The sequence below is a fragment of the Athene cunicularia genome (genome assembly GCF_003259725.1).
Source record: "Athene cunicularia isolate RWA chromosome Z unlocalized genomic scaffold, athCun1 chrZ_part1, whole genome shotgun sequence".
In the NCBI taxonomy this organism is placed as follows: domain Eukaryota; kingdom Metazoa; phylum Chordata; class Aves; order Strigiformes; family Strigidae; genus Athene; species Athene cunicularia.
Window position 1 is genome coordinate 19,536,657 of NW_020799142.1, and position 4,945 is coordinate 19,541,601.

A 4,945-nucleotide genomic window follows, 5' to 3' on the forward strand; every position below is an offset into this window, starting at 1 on the left:
AGGGCAGAACAGCAGAAGCCCTCGCCCAGGGAGAAGCTTTGGGGATGAGCACACAGCACAGCGCTGCCAACTCGGTAACAGCCAGCGGAGCACACCTCCTCCCGGCGGTGGCCAGCTCTAGCTGCCACACCGCTGCCCAGGGAGGGCAGGGGAGGAGAGTCAGGACAGCTGCAAAAAGTTCCTGAGACTTCTCAAAGGGGAAAAAAGGGAAAGAGAACATAACCAAGATCCGTTTACCAGGCTGTCTGTGACAAGAGCCATCAAAACGTGAGAGTCGGTGATGGGCAGCTGGGGAGAACAGTCAGGATTCGACAGAACAGTTCAGGCAGCATGAAATCGGAATGAAAATGAACAGGCGTCAGAAAAAGCACCGAGTATTTTGCTTTGCCCGAGAGGTCCCTCTGTGTCACAGGGCAAATAGCCCATTCTGCTGCCCAGAGCCAGACCAAGAGCACTCCGAGGCAGGGTGAGGATGGACACCATCTCTTCTCCAGCTGGTGAACCTGGGCAAGAGGAGCTCCCTCGGCTCCGACACACTGACTTTGGCAGGTATTCGAGTGGGCTGTGCTGCTCACACTCATGTATGGCAGGATGGGCTCATGGGCTTGTCAGAGCCACAGCGCAAGCTAAATCCAAAGCTCAGCCACCCTGACCTTCCTCTTCTGCTCTGGTTTCATAGAGGTAATGCGAGTTTTGAAAAGAACTCCACACAACTCAGCTTTTGTGCCAGGGATCCTGTAGCAGGAAGCCCCGTATTTGCAGGACTGTGAGGCTGTGAGACAAGACACACACCAGAATGGTTAACAGTCAAGCTCCAACGTTTATTAGTAAAACAAGTCCTTATATATTCTTGTGACAGCAAATCCGCGTGTTGCTCTGGCGCATGCTCATTTCAAACACTCGTTCCTCTCAGCACTTTCAACAAGCGCTGCGAAGCGTGCACGACCGGTCCATAAACTTCTGCTTTGTTATTCTAAAGATTCCCTTCTTAATTGTTTCTTCCCTAATGAGCAAAAATAGAGACCATTGGAAGTACTTCAGCTTTGGATTGCCATTTAAATGGCAGCTTTCAGAAGAAAACCTGTTCTTTAGGTGAGGGCCAAGGCCTGTCCATGGGGTGGAGGGGGTGTGTTTTTTAATGGGGGTGGAGTGGGGAGAAGAGGGGAGTGCCTACAAGACAAGGTGCTTCATTGCTTATCAGGAACCTGACTACAGATGATAAAAAAGCCTGATACAAAAGGAATAAGCAAGTACTGTTTGTGCATGTGGCTGGAGCAAGTACTAGAAGAATGGCAGAATATTTTTCTTCAGGCAAGTTGGAGTGAAGCAGTAGGTGTAGCAGTGCAGGCACATTTCAGAGTAGCAGTATTTTGGGAAGTGGTGTGGGAATGATTCTTCTTCTCATCCCTGGTAAGGACCAACAGTTTTGGCCTCATCACACTGCAAGAACAGCTGACTATGAGGCTCAAGTGTAGGGAGTATTCTATAGATTCTGAACTTGGTGCTGCAAGTTTGAAGGAATATCCTTGGGTATTGGAAGACTGCAGGCTAACTCCAGTGTATCTGCTGTAGGACATGGCATTTACTCCAACCTGATGGGATTTCTTGGTGGGGTTTCCTGGACAATGCTGGTAGCAAGAACATGTCCAAATGTTTTGGCTTGTGCTCTTGTGAACAAGCTGCTTCTTTTGGTTTATTTTGTTTTGGTGGTTTGTTTTGTTGTTGTTGTTGTTGTTGTTTTGTTTGTTTATTCAAAATGGTAAGAGCTATTGTTTATTTTAATTTGCATCAAGAAGTAGTAACACTTCTAGAGGAAGTTCTTTATATAAGATTTACACTGACAACATTCGATCCTACCCTGACTTCCATGGCAGAGTTTTGTATGGCCAGTTACTGGCTTTTCTTGTATAGGGAGTGGCCAAATCCTCTATTGCTGAAACAGCTCAAAGAGGGCGATCTTAATATACCGCTATAGGACCCTAGGGTGTGTAAACATTGAATTCAGAAGCCTTTAAACTTTTTTCTAACCTAAACTGATGCTAGGCACAATTGTTTTACCATCCCAGGTGAACCCCTCAGCCGATACCATGTAATGGGGATCCTCGCCCCAGGCTCTCCACAGCAGAACTCTACACACAAGGGATCTGCATCTACGCCAGTGGTAATGGGAGAGGAGTTCAAACAAGGTAAAGCCCTTCCCGTGCTTGTTAACTGGTTAAAAAGTGTAATACCTGCTGTATGAAACGCCATTATCTGAATTGGTACCTAAGCACCATTCACAAGTGAAACGATGCTGCCGGCAGCATAGCACTTCTTGCCATCCAAAGACTTGATCAGCAACGGTTCAGTGTTTCAAACAAGAAGAGATCAGAGCAGGTAAAAAGCGAAGAAGGAACACATATCTTGAAAGACAGTGCCTGCAGAGGCAGGTAATTGGGAGGACGGAGAGACTGGAGGGGATCTCCAGGCCCATCAAAAGTTTTCTGAACTCCACAGCCAGCTCAGCAGTCCGGGTTTGGCTGGTCGCTTCCTCCTTTCTTTATTTCCCATGGAGGGCTGTTGCAGAACCCAAATCTTCTAAGCATTAACGAGTTTTCTTCCAGTTTGCAGCTTGATTTTACTCAGGGCCAGGCAGTACACATTTTTTCTGGTGTCCGCACCCTTCAATCCTTGTCACTACACTCCCTCCCAACGGGGAATTCCCACGCAGGTACAGGAGACGGCGCTGGTGCACGCTCTGAGGGCAGCCAGTCTCGTCACCTTCCCCCTCCCCAGCAGCCAAAAGAGAGATTCCCCTGAGCCCCTGACAAGGGGCACAACACAAGAACCACTGCAGTAAGTCAGCCCCAAGGTCCCTTCAGCTCAGCACACCGCCTGCAGCAGTGGCAAAGCCTCCCAAAACGGCTAATCCCAGCAGAGGGGCACAGCTGTCATTTTCTCAGCAGAGCTTCCCAACATCCAAGGCGCTCCTCTTGCCTGCCAGAAGCTAATCTGAAAAGAGATCCCCGAAGTGAAAGAAAATGGGATGGGCCTTATTTACTCAGGAAGGAGCCTGTTGCTTACAAGAGTGCAGAGATGCAAACATTTCTTTTCTCTTTCCGCTAGATGCACACAGGCTACGGACCTGCCTGCTCTTCAAAACCTCAGAGAGAATAAAGCTAAAATTTCCCGTCAGAGGAACTTAGTGTACATGAGTTTGGAGCTGCTGAAACTTGGGGGATCTTGGGGGATATGGGGGGTTTTGGGGGGATATGGAGGTGTTTGTTGGGGATATGGGGTACATAAGGAGTAATTTGGAAGGCTGGGGGGCGGGGGGATTGGGGTGACATGGGGAGGTTGTGAGGTGATTTGTGGGGATTTGTGGAGATAGGGAGTGTTTTGGAGAGATTATGGAGAGGTTTTGGGGTGATTTGGGGGATACAGAGGAGGTTTGGAGGGGCATAGTGAGTTTGGGGGTGATATGGGGGACTTTGAGGGCATATTGGGGGTGGTTTAGGGTGATTTGGGAGGCTATGGGTGTTCTTTGGGAGATATGGGGGATAAGGGGTTATATGGGGAAGTTTTTTGAGTGGATATGGATGGTTTTGGGGTGATTTTGTGGGGATTTGTGGGGGGTTTGGGGTGAGTTTTCTGGGATATGGGGGTGGTTGGGGAAGAAATGGTGAGGTGATTTGTGGGGAGCTGGGGTTGAATTATGGAGAGGTGATTTTGGGGATAAATGGGTAATTATGGAAGGATATGGGGGGGTTGGGGTGATATGGGGAGGTTTTGATGGGATTTGGGGAGCTAAGGGATGTTTTGGGGGTGATTTAGGGGACATGGGGGGGTTGGGAGTGATTTGGTGGGATATGGGTGGTTTTGGGTTAATCTCGGGGTATGGAGGGATCTAGGGAAGTTTTGGGGTGATTTGGGGGTTATGGGGAGTTTGTGGCGATATGGAGGCATTTGGGGTGATTTGCGGGTGCTAAGGGCTGTGGGGGGACGGTTCAGGGGGGGCTGTAGTCACTTTGGTGTGCCCCCCTCAAGTGCCTTAAACATGCTGGGGGGGAGGAGCCTGTGCGGGGGGCGTGGCTTGTGGAAGCCCAATCCCCACTGACTGTTGTGTATTTAGGGGGGGTTCTGTTGGGGGGCTGGGGGGTGTCCTACGGGAATAAAGGATCTTGCAGTGAAGGCGTGGGGGCGAGTTAGTGTTGGGGTGTGTGTGTGTGTGTGTGTGTGTGTGTGTTTGTGTGTGTTTGTAGGTCCCACAGGAATATTTTGTGGGGGGGTTAGGAGCCTTCAGGGGATCGGGGAGTGAGGCTGGGGAGCGCTGTGAGCGTTCAGCTGCCTTGTCAGCAAACCAGGCTGCCTGGGCGCGCACTGGCATGGCTGTCTTCTGCATCTGAAGCTTTGCTTTGTCTATTTACAGGGCCAGCATTTTTCCTTTGCTCATTTACTTATTTATTGATTTAGAAAACTGAAGGCAAGCTGAGGTCTTGCTCAGTACCGTGCCTGCGGGCCATCTAGAAGGTATTTGTAAGCCCTTGGGCTGGCAGGGAAAGGCAACGCTACAGCTGCCCCCTTCACCCACGAGATACCCACGGCCAGGTCCTTATTTTGGGAGGATTTAGTATTTCCCTGTGCAGAGGAAAATTCTGTTGGGGGAAACGCCCTCGCAAAGCTGCACCTGGTGCTGCTTTCGGACTCAAACCCAAGCGTGGGTGCAGCATTTGAGGGGAGTGTTTCTACCGCCCAGAGGGGCAGCTTGGTTTGTACCACTGCCATGAGTTGGGGGGGTCTGGGGAAACCACCCGACAGTCCGTGTGCAAGGACGAGGGCCCCAGGGCACAGCGAGCTGAAGGGGATGGTGGCCCCATAAGGACCTTCAGCCCTTCCTGGCCACTGTCTTGCCCTTGCCCTGCGCTCCTGGCGCTGCTCCTGGGAGAAACCCAAATCTCACCAGGAC